The 17713-nt window shown below is 35.0% G+C and overlaps 1 long non-coding RNA gene across 1 annotated transcript in view; it reads right to left on the bottom strand.

Annotated features, from left to right (window-relative positions):
- The window catches only part of LOC117980880 (uncharacterized), a 185712-nt gene that overhangs the window by 51668 nt on the left and 116331 nt on the right, over positions 1-17713 (bottom strand). Inside the window, exon 2 of the long non-coding RNA XR_004672359.2 lies at positions 15988-16112. This is a non-coding gene — a long non-coding RNA (uncharacterized LOC117980880). The remainder of the gene's footprint in view (positions 1-15987; positions 16113-17713) is intronic.

The following is a 17713-nucleotide window of genomic DNA, read 5'->3' on the forward strand; positions in this document are numbered from 1 at the left end:
AATAAAGGGCATTCCATTAGGAAAAGAGGAATCAAATTGTCCCTCTTTGCAGATGACATGATTGTACATATAGAAAACCCCATCGTCTCAGCCCCAAATCTCCTTAAGCTGATAAGCAACTTCAGCAAAGTCTCAGGATACAAAATCAATGTGCAAAAATCACAAGCATTCTTATACACCAATAACAGACAAACAGAGAGCCAAATCATGAGTGAACTCCCATTCACAATTGCTTCAAAGAGAATAAAATACCTAGGAATCCAATTTACAAGGGATATGAAGGACCTCTTCAAGGAGAACTACAAACCACTGCTCAATGAAATAAAAGAGAATACAAACAAATGGAAGAACAATCCATGCTCATGGGTAGGAAGAATCAATATCGTGAAAATGGCCATATTGCCCAAGGTAATTTATAGATTCAATGCCATTCCCATCAAGCTACCAATGACTTTCTTCACAGAGTTGGAAAAAACTACTTTAAAGTATATATGGAACCAAACAAGAGCCCACATTGCCAAGTCAATCCTAAGGCAAAAGAACAAAGCTGGAGGCATCATGCTACCTGACTTCAAACTATACTACAAGGCTACAGTAACCAAAACAGCATGGTACTGGTACCAAAACAGAGATATAGACCAATGGAACAGAACAGAGCCCTCAGAAATAATGCCGCATATCTACAACTATCTGATCTTTGACAAACCTGAGAAACACAAGCAATGGGGAAAGGATTCCCTATTTAATAAATGGTGCTGGGAAAACTGGCTAGCCATATGTAGAAAGCTGAAACTGGATTCCTTCCTTACACCTTATACAAAAATTAATTCAAGATGGATTGGAGACTTAAATGTTAGACCTAAAACCATAAAAACCCTAGAAGAAAACCTAGGCAATAGCATTCGGGACATAGGCATGGGCAAGGACTTCATGTCTAAAACACCAAAAGCAATGGCAACAAATCCAAAATTGACAAATGGGATCTAATTAAACTAAAAAGCTTCTGCACAGCAAAAGAAACTACCATCAGAGTGAACAGGCAACCTACAGAATGGGAGAAAATATTTGCAATCTACTCCTCTGACAAAGGGCTAATATCCAGAATCTACAAAGAACTCAAACAAATTTACAAGAAAAAAACAAACAACCCCATCAAAAAGTGGGTGAAGGATTTGAACAGACACTTCTCAAAAGAAGACATTTATGCAGCCAAAAAACACATGAAAAAATGCTCATCATCACTGGCCATCAGAGAAATGCAAATCAAAACCACAATGAGATACCATCTCACACCAGTTAGAATGGCGATCATTAAAATGCCAGGAAACAACAGGTGCTGGAGAGGATGTGGAGAAATAGGAACACTTTTACACTGTTGGTGGGACTGTAAACTAGTTCAACTATTGGGGAAGTCAGTGTGGCAATTCCTCAGGCATCTAGAACTAGAAATACCATTTGACCCAGCCATCCCATTACTGGGTATATACCCAAAGGATTATAAATCATTCTGCTATAAAGACACATGCACATGTATGTTTATAGCGGCACTATTCACAATAGCAAAGACTTGGAACCAACCTAATGTCCAACAATGATAGACTGGATTAAGAAAATGTGGCACATATGCACCATGGAATACTATGCAGCCATAAAAAATTATGAGTTTATGTCCTTTGTAGGGACATGGATGAAGCTGGAAACCATCATTCTCAGCAAACTATCGCAAGGACAAAAAACCAAACATCACATGTTCTCACTCATAGGTGGGAATTGAACAATGCGAACACATGGACACAGGAAGGGGAATATCACATACTGGAGACTGTTGTGGGGTGGGGGAATGGGGGAGGGATAGCATTAGGAGATATACCTAATGCTAAATGACAAGTTAATGGGTGCAGCACACCAACATGGCACATGTATACATATGTAACAAACCTGCACATTGTGCACATGTACCCTAAAACTTAAAGTATAATAATAATAAAATTAAAAAAAAAGAAAAACAAAGCCACTATACTTCTTCAGTGAATATTATTTGAACATCTACTATATACCAAATATTTTACTAAAATTTAGACATAATCCAAACCTCTTATCTGTCTTGGCAGGATAAAGGGCGTGTTAGATATTGTACCTTTAGTGTCCAGCCTTACAATTTCTAAGTTGTTGAATGAATTTTAAGTGAATGAGAAAGTTGTTGTGAACCCTGGCTCTGAATCAGTATCTCCCATAAGTATTTAAACACACACACACACACACACACACACACACACACACACAAAATTGAAAAGTCTGAGTGTACTCCAAAGCTGCCAATCGGAATTTTTGGGTTAGTAGCCTCTCAGTTTTTAATTTTCACCAGACTCCGTGGGTGATTTTAATGCATGACCAAGATTGAGAATCATTAATCTAAAAACATGAATTCATTAGTAGCACAGATTGTGTTAAAATGGAAAATGACTTCCAATCCAATACATTGTCTGCTAGTGGGGGGGTTAGAATATATGTACTGAGAATGGCAGAGAGGCCCCAGTTAGACATAATCATAGGCCCATGGCAACATAATCTTAGGCAATTAAGGGAAGGGCAGACAATGTAGGAAGATACCATAATAGAATGTTGAGGAGAAGGACATTCTACCAATCAGAATTGTAGCCAAGAAATCAAGGCAGAAAGAGATAATACAGAGAATTAGGTTTGGTCCTAGGAAAGATGGCAAAGGGTGTAGTTGGTGGAAAACCGATATTGCTCCTAATGTTTATTGAGCACCTATAATATGCTAGTTCTGTGTACTTTGCATGGAATATCTCACTTAACTCTTACAGCATTGCTATGAAGTGGGAACCATAATTCTCATTTTGGAGAGAAGAAAAATATAGCTTAAGGAGGTTAAGAAACTCCACACAATTACATATCTAGTAAAAGAACAACTAGGATTCCATCTATAGAAGTCTGAAATTAGGGAACAAAGGCAAAAGGAGAGCAGAAGCAAAAGGCACCATGTGTCTCCTGGTCATAAAGTGTTGCTTGAGTCTGTTTTCCATTTGCCAGGCCTCATCTTTCAGAACTCATGGGAAGAACTTGTAGGTGAAATTTAATAAGCCTTAGGTACAGAGCTAAGAAATGGAAAAAAAAAAATCCAACTGGGTGATCAAATAATAATAATTTAAAAAATCTCTATTTCTTAAAACCTGAAACAAAAAGGCCTGTGACAGAATACCAGGCCTCCTGGAAGGGGCTGCATTGTGAGAGGGTCTGGATTATATTTGGAGCTCAAGGGAGATTCAGCACAACCTTCAATTCCAATACTTACCAACTTTTTATTCTCTTTGTTCAATTCTGTTTCAAGATTTTTTTAAAAAATTCTAAACACATTACTAAAATAATCCCTTCTAAAATCAAGGGATAAAAGCTTACATGCACAAACTGGTTATTTTCTTATCTGTCTAGATTATTTCCATGAATATTTATCACTAGCGTTAGAGCAATCTTATTTATTCTTATAGCAGTTGTGCATACCAAAGTTTGTTTTCATTGAAGAATAAAATCTATAGCATCTCTATTCCTAATCAATGTTGTTCATTTCCAGTATACTGAATATGATTATTCCCTTTGCAATATAGTACTTAATTGGCAAGAAATTCACCCTTTGGCTTGATGACAATCACACACACACTTTGAATACATGCCTTTGTTCCCACTCATATAGGTCAGATCATTCAATTCAGACAGTATAAGTTTTATGTACAATTGTATACACTTTCCACTGGGTTAATCTCATCAGCCAAAGTTCATCCCTTATTTTTATTCTCTCTCCTCTTTCTCTCTGCTTAAATGTGATCTCAAACCCCTCAAGCAGTACTTTGCACTGGGAGATACAAAACCTTCTGGTCGCAAAAATATAGAAATTTGATGTGATAACAAAGTGCTTTAGGGAAACATGCATGCAGTGTTAAAATCCAATACAGCCTCATTCTCTATTCATGAGGATGGAGTAGTCATTCGACAAATTCTCAAAAAATACTCAGAGTGTTATTTCTTTACAATAAGAATTTAGTGGGTGCAATTAAGTGAAATATTTTAGAGTATTGCAATCAAGTTTTGGTCTAGATGTATTTCTTAAATCTAGATTGGGGTGTGTTTTAGTAGTCTATTGTTATCTAGCAAATTACCACAAAATGGATCAAAACAATACACATTTATTACCCCAAAGTTTCTCTGGTCAGGAGTGCTAGTACAAGTTTGATAGGTGCTCTGTTTGAAGTCCCTCAAGGCTGCAGTCAAGATATTCACTGGGCTGTGTTGTTGTTATCAGGAGGACTAACTAGAGAAGGCTCAGCTTCCACAATTATTCAGGTAGTGGGCAGAATTTATTTCCTCATGGACTAAGAGCCTTGGTTTCTTCTAGTCATCACCTAAAGGCACTTTACTCGTTGGCATATGGTCCTCCCAACAGGCCAAGAGTCTGTAGAGTGAATGAGCAAGTAAATGAAGAATTATATGAAGTAGCATAATCATGTAAATGAAATATCATCACCTTTTCTATAGTCTTTTTGTCAGAGGCAAGTCACAAGTTCCACTCATATTCAAGAGAAAGAGATTATACAAAGCCAAGAACATCAGGAGAGGGAGATCATAGGGGTACCTTAGGGTCTGTCTATAACAGAATGGATAAGAGAAGGCAGAGTGAGTACTGCTATAAAGGCCCCTCAAATGTTACAGATCTATTTCCTCTCTCCTTCAGAAAATTCCTGCCATCTAACTGCCATTGCTTTCTCTTAAAGCAAAATTCTGGGCCATCTATCTCAAATTTTCATCTAAATAAAATATCTGAAATCCACCCTTGTCCCATTTAGTGAAAATGCCTGAGAGGCAGTCTCTGGAAACTACTCCTACATGATATTTAATCTAGTGGAAACTTGAGAACAACTTACTTACATCCTAGTAAAGTTTCCAGCTATTTGAAATGTCTTTTCCCAAAATTTTAAGTATAAATTTTATTCCCAGTGATTTCCCTATATTTGAAGTGTCTTTGGAACAACAGCAGTATCAATAATAATAAAATGAGATTTACTTTTATTTATTTATCAATTTTTATTTTAGATTCAGGGGGTACTTGTCCAGGTTTGCTACCTGGGTTTATTGTGTGATGCTAAGGTTTGGCGTATGTATTAGTCCATTTTTATACTGCTGTAAAGAACTACCTGAGACTGGGTAATTTATGAAGAAAAGAGGTTTAATTGACTTACAGTTTCACAGACTGTACAGGAAGCATGGCTGGGAGGCCTCAGGAAACTTAGAATCATGGTGGAAGATGAAGGGGAAGCAAGCACATCTTACCACGGTAGAGCAGGAGAGAGAGAGAGTGAAGGAGGAAGTGCTGTACACTTTTAAACTATCAGATCTCATGAGAACTCCCTCACTATCAGGAGGAAACCTGTCCCCATGATCCAATCACCTCCCACCAGGTCCCACCCTCAACACCGGGAATTACAATTCAACATGAGAATTTGGTGGGGACACAGAGCCAAAAAATATCGGGGTACAAATAATCCCATCACCCAGGTAGTGAGCCTAGTACCCAAATAGGTAGTTTTTCAATCCTTCCCCCGAATTGATGAGCACCTAAAATGATTCCATGTCTTTGCTATTGTGAATAGCACTGCAATGAACACGTGAGTTCATGTGTCTTTTTGGTAGAATGATTTGTTTTCTTTTGAAAAGAAGAGCTGGTACCAGGGAGAATTACTTTTTTCTCCACATCAAAAGAGGTTAAAAAAAAAAGTGTCTTCCTTTTTATTAAACCCTGTGATAATATGTAACACTAAGTTCATAGTTTTGTGAATTACTGACCATTTTCCTTCTATACCAAGCTTACAAATGCCCTAAATAATTTTTCCCCATATAGGTAAATCCAATTGATTATTACTATCTTAAAGTAATTGCTTTAAAAAATCTTTTAGGTCCACAACTTAAAAGAAGTATATCATCTCTGCTGACTTTCCTGATTTGAGTATCATTTTTACTATATAATTTTATCAACCCTTTAAATTGTTTTCTCATTGTATGATAATCAAGTAGGAGAAATCAATACACTTTTCCCAGAATTTTATAATTTTTATCTTTTTATCATGTTCATTTGATCATTTCAAGGCTGATTCTTTAAAATCTATTTCCTTTATTTTGTATACCCAGCAATGTTTTACTGATAAAAATAACAAACCTAAACCTCTTTGAAATAATATTTCCTTAGATTAAGCTCCCTCTAATTTGAATATATAAACAGAGCTTGTGAATGTTGATTTTATTGCACAGACTTGCACTTCATTGGAGAAAGGAATAATATTACATATTTCAGAATATCCAATATAGATTTGTAGACTCAGAGGTAGGCAAGGCTTGGAAAGTAAGCAAGGTCAAGTTGTGGAGGAGACAGGTAGAGACGAGTGAGGGTGTATAAGCCAACTCAGCCTTTATCACTGTCCTTAGATTGTAGTGAAATCTGCATTAACTACGTTACCTAGTTTGTCCAGACCAAGAAATTAAGGAAAATACTCCAGACGATCAGTACAAATATTCAAGAATGATTGAGATATCCCTGTCATAATTATAACCAAAGTAGAAATTGTTTTTGGCCCTTTTCATTTAGATTCAGTTGAACAAACTTTACTAATTACCATGAGACTTATTCTAGGTATTGTCTAGTTTTTTTATACCTAACATATACCTTGTACATGATATTTTACTTATTCAACCTATTCAAACCCTCACTGGGCATCTATACAACACAAGTAATATCTTGGCCATTTGGCTAAGTTTTAAGGTTTTAGCTAGAAGGACAACAAATGTGTGTGGATTATGAGCTTCACTTGCTTAGTTTTTTCACAAGAGCTGTTCTCAAACTTTTTGATCTTAAAAATTATTATATAAAAATTATTAAGAATCTTAAAGAACTCTTTAAAAAATTACATTGGTTATTTCTATGGATATTTGCCAAGTTAAAAATTTAAAGAGATTTTTAAAACTATTTATGCATTCATTTTAAGCAACAATAACAAACTCATTAAATATTAGCATAAAACCAACAACAATATATAACTTATGTGTTAATCTAATAATTATATATTAACATTAGTAACATATATTAACATAAATTACATATTTGAAATATTTAGTGAGAAAAATGTTATCATTTCATATTTTTTCCAAATATCTTTAGTGCCTGACAATAGAAGACAGCAAAATTCTCATATCTGTTTCTGTACTCAAACTGATACAATATTATACATCATGTGACCTCTGGAAAACTTTACACTCATGGGAGAATGAGAGTAAAAAAGGCAAGTGGCATTGGCGTAGCATTATAACCTCACAGAGCTCTTAAAAGGCTCTTTGGCACCCGCAGGGATCTCTATGCCACATTCTGAAAATTTCTATTCTAGGAGATAAAGATAAAACGCAACCTTTACTTAGAGGTGAAAAAGATATGACATTCCATAACAACATCAATAATAGTAGTAGATATGCCCCAGCTTTGCCTCACAGAACATACACACACAAAAGCCACAGGTTAGACACTGAGCTCGCTCTTAATATCATTTATTGTTCATAAGCACAGAAGTACAGTGAGAAGAGAATAATTTCCAAAGGTATATTTAAAAAGAAAAAAAAGTTGCAGGATTTTTGAAGAATATATACTAAAATGTAATACATTTCTTTTTTTAATTTATTTTTTATGTTTTCGCATACACATGCAGGATGTGTAGGTTTGTTACACAGGTAAACCTACCATGTGCCATGTGCCATGTGCCATGTGCCATGGTGGTTTGCTGCACCCATCAACCCATCACCTAGGTCTTAAGCCCAGCATGCATTAACTCTTTTCCCTGATGCTCTCTCCTCCCCAACCTTCCCCCAACAGGCCCCAGTGTGTGTTGTTCCCTCCCTATGTCCATGTGTTCTCATTTCTCAGCTCTCACAAGTGAGAACATGCAGTGTTTGGTTTTCTATTCCTGTGTTAGTTTGCTGAGGATAATGGCTTCCAGCTTCTTCCATGTCCCTGCAAAGGACATGATCTTGTTCCTTTTTATGGCTGCATAGTATTCCAGGGTGTATATGTACCACGTTTTCTTTATCCAGTCTATCACTGATGGGCATTTATCCTTTTGCTACTATTAAATAAGTATTTGACTTCTCATGTGAGAAAGTAGAAGACATACAAATTGTAGAAAAGTAAAGTAATAATACAAAAGATTTTCAAAATAGTTGAATCTAGCTTTTTGTGCTAATATTAAGGTTACCTCATAATAATTCATGATGGAAGATTCATTTTGAAGTGATAAAATTATATCATTTTACTTAATTATCAATCTAGTTTTTTGAATTTAAGAACTGGTTTAGGGGAACACAGGGCTGTTAATTTTGGTTAAAGTCATCCCATTTTCATTTTTCAGAGCACCACTTGGATAGAGCACCAAAAGTTAATAAATGCTGATTTTAAGAAAGAAACAGATAAGAAGTATTGACAAGGTTTCTCAACATAAAGAAAGAGGCAGCTAGTTTATAATTTTTGTTATCACACATAAAAAACATAATCCTTAGCAGTTTGATGTACAAATCCTCACTAATTGAATTTTATTTTACTTAGAGAAATATAGAGTTCAATGATAAAGGAATATAATACTTCACACTAATTGAGAAAAAGTTAAAACATTTATTAGATTAGCCTTAATATTGCAGAACACCAGAGGCTAAAAGTATGATCGTGAACAGATAAGACTGTCAAGTCCCAGAAAATAATTTATTGCACAAATATAAATTAATCTCAATTTATAGTAAGCCCCACATCTCATTTCCCTGCAGATATCTATACACCCTTTTATTATAGTATTTATTTTATTGTAATTGTTTATGTGTCTGAAAGTTCTAGCAGAGCAGAAACCATGTTTTTTTCATTTTTGTAATACAATAATCTAGCAAAGTGATTAACATGAAGTTGATTTTCAATATGTATTTTATGAATAATGAATAGAGGTGTTCACCTTTGTTGAAGAGGAAGTAACTTTTCCAAACTCACATACCTAACATGTGATGAAGCTGGGGTTTACAGCCTCTGAAACAGAAACTTTTGCTGTTTCATCTCTATCATACTCTATTAATAGCCAGATATTTTTTCATGGGGAGTCAGCCTCTCTTTTTGAGCTACTAATTTTAATATATAAAACTAAGTGGTAAACCACCTGGTTTCTAAGTTCACTTCTACTTCTGATATTTGGTATTCCATATTTATTCTGTTCCCAATTCAATGCACAGTAATGTATATGTTACGGTAGGGCAGGAAAAGTTGCACCTTTGTCCTTGCGGGTTTTCCTCAAATTAATAATACATACCATTAAGTAAAGAAAAAATACTAAATAAATCTTCCTACAAATAAGCAATTATTTAATAGATAATTAAGATCACAGTTTTCCCTTTTCTTCAATGGCTTCATGACTATCACTTGCTGGTCATTAACTTTCAGATAATATAAAAACTAAAATCCTTACAATTTCAGATTAACCAACAATGTCATTTAGTGACATTATTTATATCCCTTCCTGTCACAGGCTGCTTTGGGTTGCACTCTATATACCAAGACAATGACTTTCTCTAAACATTTCTTCTGCATCTAAAGCACTGAAATAATTCCACAGTTTCAAAAAATCAATTCAATAAGTATTTTATAATAGGACTCCTCACTATTTAAAATGTGCACTATTCAGTACAGAAAAGGATAGGTATTCATAAAATAAAGTGGAAAAATAGCTTATAACAAAGGTAGTCATGCAGCCTGGCATTCATTCCTTTTGAAAGCACTGCTTTGAGTTTTTTATAAAAGAAAGAGATCAGTCATGCTTGGACAAAACGCATGAAATTTCAAAACACAAGAAATTTCTTTTACTTCAGATACCTTTCCTTAGGATTCTTTAATTGATTTATTTCAGAAAAGAAGCTTTAAAAAGAAGCATAGAACAGCAGTTAAGAACTTGGTCTCTGGGGCCAGACAGACTAGATTCAAATTTCAGATCTGCCATTACTAGCCTGGCTTCGGCCTAGTTACTTAATTTATCCTGACATTAGTTTCTTGGTGTTTAAAATGTGGTTCATAAGGGTACGTACCTCAAAGTCCTGTTGTAAGACATTAATGTTAATAATCCTAAATGATTTATGAGCTCTAGGAATATAGCTAGCACATTTGACTCCTTCATAAAGAAATTAATCTGATGATAATGATTTTCAGTACCTGAGTATAAAACAAAAAGTTTCAAATCCATAAGAGCGACTAAAGAGATTTCAGTGTAACTAGAGCATGTGATGACCAAGTGGCTAAACCAATGGGGGATGAAAGCTACACAGACAAAGCAGTGAGGCAAAAGAAGGAAGATAGAGACTAAAAACCCATTTCTACATCCCATATGTAGTTAATGTCCAAAATGTGTGAGCAAAATTATCTAACTTTCTATACTATGCATGAGCAGCAATAGATGTTTGGAATTTGTATTAAAGCATAACCTTTACCACTGCTCTAAGAAGATCTATAGGATTCTTTTTAAAAAGGAAAATACATAAGCTACAATGTGTTCCAAATGAAATATCAAATAAAATGTTGAAAAGACTTTCTATCAAAGAAATGCTTTGTGTTGCATTTTATACCTAGGCAAAAAAAAAAAAAGAAAGAAACAACTTAGTGTTTGGAACACTAAGAAATTAAGGTTTGCATTGAGGAAGGATAATTTTACAACAGTACAAAATGTCAAGCTTGGACAGTCTGTTGCCTACTAAAATTACTTATAAAGGAACACACTAAAAGAACATTTTGATAAATACAATTTCATATAAAAGACCATAAACAGACAAAGTTTTTAAGAAGAAAATCAATGGGAGAAATGATACATAACAGAAGCATATCATGGGTTCTACAAGCAAGTTTGGTAGAAAATAGATTAAGGAGGAATTTGAAGATAAGTATTGGGAAGCCTTAAGGAAAGGGAAGGTTCAGATTCTGGAAAGAAAGTGGAAGGATTATAAAAACATTTAGATACCAAAGTTTTACCATGTACAGTAGCAAGATACTGGGAGAAGGGACGTACGTATGTAATGTATATATCACAGAGATGAGATATGTAGGGTAATGAGAAAGGCATAATTAATAAATGGCAAGATATGCCCAGGACATATATTCTCAGTAATTTTTAGATACAGGTTTAATCATTTCTTAAAGATAAGGATGCAAGGAAGATTAAACACAGGATCTTAAAGCTGGATAAAGCTAAAGTATTGTCTAATTCAATTTTATCATATTTGAGATTAGGGAAATGAGGCTCAGAAAAACGTGATGACTTGCTTCAAGTCACAGAACTGGTTAGTAGCAGAGTTAGAGCTTGGAATCAATTGACTCACTGGGCCAGTGCTCTTTATGATATACCCAACTGACCTCTCCAGAAAAAATCAGAGGGCTAATGTTTTTCCTCACCCAATTACCCTAAACAATGTTAATCTCAGTAATCCAGTGTAATTAATAAGCTCAAAACTACTTTATAAGTGTATCGAAATGCAAAAAAAATTCCCACAGAACATAGTATTAAAAATATTTATTTAAAGTAAGGGAATGTTTAAAAGTATAAATACTGTATTGTTTTCCTACCTGTTGGTTGCTAATCAAAAATTCAATCATTGAACTTTTTAAATGAGAAAGGTCCTATAACCTAAGAAAAATATATCTGTTGCAGTTGAAAATAATTTTAACCCCTCAACTTATTGTGCATTCTTTCAACAAATATTTGTTGAGCATTACTACATGCCAGCCACTGTGCTGGGAACCAAGAATACCATTTTTCTTACCAGTGCTGTGCTGGTAAATGATTAACAATCAACTCTCTAAGAAAAAGGAAGTCCGGCTTTATAGCATGTAACAAATGTCCATAGTATGAATACTCCACCATGGCTGATTTCAAACTACCAGTGTGACATCACAGAAGGTGAAATCAGAAAAACATGCATGGTAACACACCATCACACCGTAGGATAACTATCAGCCTTTAAAGGCCAGAATGAGCTGGATTCACCATACCACTGGACTTTCATGGAGCATCTTCTGTTGGGAAAGGCAGATTTAATAATTTTAGAATTCTTAAGAGAATGCTAAAAATTGCACAAGATATTACATATTGTGGTATAAGTGCTATAAAGGAAAGGTAACAGGTGATGGTTCACTGGAAAAGGATTACTTAAAGTGGAGCAGCCATGGCTTTCCGTGATGACATAGGCACTAAGGGATAAAAATTAGCTGGAGGAAGAGCATCCCAGACAGAGAAAAAACAGCATGGGGAAAACAGGAAAAGTACATTCTGGGAAGCCGCCCAACTTCTTGCTACTCACCAATACATGCAGAGTGTAGGTGATGCAAAATATTTATTTACTTTTCTTGTTTATTCACCTTTAATTCAAAGTTTGCTGAGGCTGGAACTCAGGGATTCTCTCCTCCTGTCATTTTCCCCAGAAATCATTGGTGTTTTTCTACTTTTCTGTCCTTCTTCTAGGGTTCTGAAGAAGTGGCACAATCCTTAACATTCCAAATGCCTGCCAGACTCCCTTCAGTGAGGCACAGCCCAACAATGTGTTGTAGGAGAAGGCTTTAAGTCTTTCAGATGGATATATACATTTCACACCACCCTCTCTAACACTGACCATTTCTTAGCACAATAATCATAGATTAATCACATCTACAACTGTATTTTACTTCTTACCAAAGACCCTTTTTCCTGTAGGTAGTTAGTGGATAAGAAAGGAAAGGGAGACGAGTAAGTAATAAAATACCTTCCTGCCACACAGATTTTTAAAATTATTTAAAATTATATGATTATTCTTAAATTCTTTTTATCACATAGAAATGAAGAGCAACTTTATATTCTGTAGGATTTTACATTCATGTCCACAGTTTAATGTCAGGAGAAATTGAGGACATATTAGAAAAAAGCAATAGATGTTTATAGTACTAAATGTTTCAACGTTCTTTAAAGATGCCTTGTTTAATATTTTAATTAGAAATGTCCACATTGGTCATGTTACCTCATGTTCTCATTCTCCTAGACATCTCATCTGCACTCAAAGCTTTGAATTTAGCAAATATCTTCCAAGTTCTAATTGGCTGAGATACCAGACTCACTAGAGATTCTTTCACTGCTAACAAAAATAATATTAATAGTAGTATTGATTTGATTGCTATGTCTGTAATAATTTCTACAATAAATAGAGCTAAGATAGTAGTGAAACTATATGACAAGACATATTGAAGAATAGAAGACTTTCTAACTTGTAGACTTAAATGTTCTTTTTATAAAGAATCTTGAAATGACACAAAATTGTTATTCAAATTATTTCTATTACTTTTTAATTTTTTAACTTTTAATTTTTTATTTAATTTTTTTATTTACATAAGATATTGAGGAACAGGTGGTGATAGGTTCCATGAGAAAGTTCTTTAGTGGTGATTTGTGAGATTTTGGTGCACCCATCACCTGAGCAGTATACACTGCACCCAGTTTGTAGGCTTTTATCCCTCACCCCCTTCCCACCCTTTTCCCCTGAGCCCCCAAAGTCCATTGTGTCATTCTTATGCCTTTGCATCCTCATAGCTTAGCTCCCACTTATGAGTGAGAACATATAAGGTTTGGTTTTCCATTCCTGAGCTACTTCACTTAGAATAATAGTGTCCAACCTCATTCATGCTGCTTTGAAAGCCATTAATTCATTCCTTTTTATAGCTGAGTAGTATTCCATCATATATATCATATATGTGATTTATATATGATATATATGATTTATATGATATATGTGATTCATATATATGATATATATGATTTATATATATGATCATATATATCACATATATATCACAGTTTCATGCATATATATCACAGTTTCTTTATCCATTCATTGATTGATGGGCATTTGGGTTGGTTTCACGTTTTTGCAATTGTGAATTGTGCTGCTATAAACATGTGTGTGCAAGTATCTTTTTCGTATAATGACTTCTTTTCCTCTGGGTAGATACCCAGTAGTAAGATTGCTGGATCATGTGGTAGATCTATTTTTAGTTCTTTAAGTAATCTCCACACTGTTTTCCACAGTGGTTTCAGTAGTTTACATTCCTACCAGCAGTGTAGAAGTGATCCCTATTCACTGAATCCACATCAACATCTGTTAATTTTTTAATTTTTTGCTTATAGCCCTTCTTGAAGTAGTAAGGTGGTGCTGCATTGTAGTTTTTACATGCATTTCCCTGATAATTAGTGATGTTGAGCATTTTTTCATATATTTGTTGGCCATTTGTATATATTATTTTGAGAATTGTCTATTCATGTCCTTAGCCTACTTTTTGATAGGATTGTTTGATTTTTCTTGCTACTTTGTTTGAATGCATTGTAGATTCTGGATATTAGTCCTTTGTCAGATGTATAGATTGTGAAGATTTTCTCCCACTCTGTGGGTTGTCTGTTTACTCTGCTGACTGTTCCTTTTGCCATGCAAAAGCTCTTTAATTTAATTAAGTTCCAGCTATTTATCTTTGTTGTTATTGCATTTGCTTTTGGGTTCTCTTGGTCATGAAATCCTTGCCTAAGCCAACATCTAGAAGGGTTTTTCCAATGTTACCTTCTAGAATTTTTATAGTTTCAGATATTAGATTTAACTCATCAACCCATCTTGAGGTGATTTTTGTATAAGAGATGAGGATCCACTTTCATTCTCCTACATATGGCTTGCCAATTATTCCAGCACCATTTGCCAAATAGGTGTCCTTTCCCCACTTAATGTTTTTGTTCGCTTTATCAAAGATCAGTTGGCTTTAAGTATTTGGGCTTATTTCTGGGCTCTCTCTTCAACATATACTGAAAGTCCTAGCCAGAGCAATCAGATAACAGAAAGAAATAAAGGGCATGGAAATTGGTAAAGAGGAAGTCAAACTGTCACTGTTTGCTGATGATAAAATTGTCTACCTAGAACACCTTAAATGACTCCAAAAAGCTCCTAGAACTGATAAAAGAATTTAGCAAAGTTTCTGGATACAAAATTAAAGTACACGAATCACTAGCTCTCCTATACACCAACAGTGACCAAGCTGAGAATCAAATGAAACACTCAACCTCTTTTACAAATGCTGAAAACAAACACACAAATAAACAACAACAACGAAAAACGCTTAGTAATACACCTAACCAAAGAGGTGAAAGACCTCTACAAGGAAAACTACAAAACATTGCTGAAAGAAATCATAGATGACACAAACAAATGGAAACACATCCCATGCTCATGGATGAGTAGAATCAATATTGTGAAAATGACCATACTGCCAAAAAGCAATCTACAAATTCAATGCAATTCCCATCAAAATATCACCATCATTCTTCACAGAACTAGAAAACACAATCCTAAAATTTGTACAGAACCAAAAAAGAGCCCACATAGCCCAAGCAAGACTAAGCAAAAAGAATAAATCTGGAGGCATCACATTACCTGATTTCAAACTATACTATAAAGCCATAGTCACCAAAACAGCATGGTACTGGTATAAAAATAGGCACATAGACCAGTAGAACAGAATATTTCTATTACTTTTACCAGAGCTGCCACATTCAAGTTCCATCCATTTCAACATGGAATTAATAAAAATGAGGGATTATTTCATCAATTGGACACTGCAAAATATTTTGTGATCCAATTTTTGGTTTTCAAGAATAATGTTCTAAAAGAGGTACTTGGTGAGGAAAATAAAATACACTTTAGTCTGTATTGAGAATTTTTTAAAAAGTGTCCCCAGGCTTCTACAAAGACTGTCAGTCATTAAAGCAGATCTGACAGATCTGGTTTTAATCTCTTTTAATCAATCAGTATCAGTTTTATCACCCAGAACTGCCTTTAAGCCTATATAATTAATCAGGCACCTACCTGTAGAGAGCATACCTCTGTAAGCTGACCATCAATATCAGTCTTATGGTTTGAAGAACAGCCAATAAATGGCAGATTCACTCCAATGAATGCTCTTCAGAAGCTATGTTGACCCACTCCTTCTGCTGTAAACAACACAAATTCAAAAGAATGTTACTCCCAATCCCCATCTGAAATCAATTTTTTTTCAGTAGACTGAGTTGAACCAACATAGCTCTTGATTACTTAAGTAATAACTTCAGCCTTTTGTTTCAGATATCATGGGGTTGTCTCATCTTTCTACAGGGTTGGCTGAAAGTTACTTTTTGTTATGCTATTAAAATTCAAATACATTAACATTTTCTAAGAAAATAATACAGGGCCACCATACATAATCCAAAATTGTTGGGACACTATGCACTTAAAAATTCAGAACTTTTCGAATTTAGAAAGGTACGTGTACCAAACATTCTAACATACCAAATATTCTAATACCAACAGTGGAGTCTGAATCAGTACTCAGTAATCAAATAAAATATTTCTGTAACAAAACAATGGCAAAAACAAAGACTCAATAGCCTCACATGAGGGCAGATAGTCTTTCTTTTTTTTTTCTTTTTTTTTTTTTTTTGAGACAGAGTTTCACTCTTGTTGCCCAGGCTGGAGTGCAATGGTGTGATCTCGGCTCATTGCAACCTCCGCCTCCCGGGTTCAAGCAATTCTCCTGCCTCAGCTTCCCGAATAGCTGGGCTTACAGGCATGTGCCACCATCCCCGGCTAATTTTGTATTTTTAGTACAGACGGGGTTTGTCCATGTTGTTCAGGCTGGTCTCAAACTCCTGACATCAGGTGATCTGCCTGCCTCAGCCTCCCAAAGTGCTGGGACTACAGGCTTGGGCCACCACACCGAGCCCGAGTGCAAATGGTTTTTCAACCATCTGAAAGAAAGTTGAACATCAAAAGTTTATGTCAAGTCAAGTTTTGCCACCAAATGAATAACAAAAACGTTTCGGGTTTAACAGCTATTTTGGAATTTTTCAATTTTGGAATTGCTGATGACAGGTTATAGAGTTTAATATACCAGATACATACTAATATAAGGATATAGAAATCAAGACATGCCTATTCTCTGGGTTCTCTCCATTGATAAAAGACAACACAAGTAAAACAATAATTTAAAACAATTTTTAAAAATAATTGAAATTTAAAACAATAATTAAGATAATTTTATAGGTGCTAAAAAGAATACCATGAGAGTGATGAAAGTGTTCCATAAGGGACTGTGGATATGGAAGGTAACAGAAATGGCTTCCCACTGATGCTTGGTTGAGTCCTGAGGAATACGTAGAAGTTACACAGCTGGATGCAAAAGGGAACAACATTCCAGGCCAAGTAGAAAGTAGGCTTTAAGCCATAGGAGGCAGATAATATGGCTGGTTTGAAGCATTTCATGTAATTCAGTTTATTTGATGAGTAGAGCAGTGACAGGGAAGGAAGTCAGAGAAATAAATACAGACTAGTGCAGAAAAATCTTCATGTTCCATGCATTTAGAAAATCAAGATACGACAAGGAGAATACAGTAAAAGTAGCGATGTTGTATTATTAGAGTGTAACCGCATACTGACCTAAATAATTGAATTTAAAAAAAGGGGAGAGAATGGACACTCTTCTATGCAGAATTCCAAATTATTTAAGTAATAATGCCTCTTGCAGGAGGGAGAGCACTGCTCCCCCGCACCCCATTAA

This window comes from Pan paniscus, chromosome 6 (assembly GCF_029289425.2).
Source record: "Pan paniscus chromosome 6, NHGRI_mPanPan1-v2.0_pri, whole genome shotgun sequence".
NCBI classification, from domain to species: domain Eukaryota; kingdom Metazoa; phylum Chordata; class Mammalia; order Primates; family Hominidae; genus Pan; species Pan paniscus.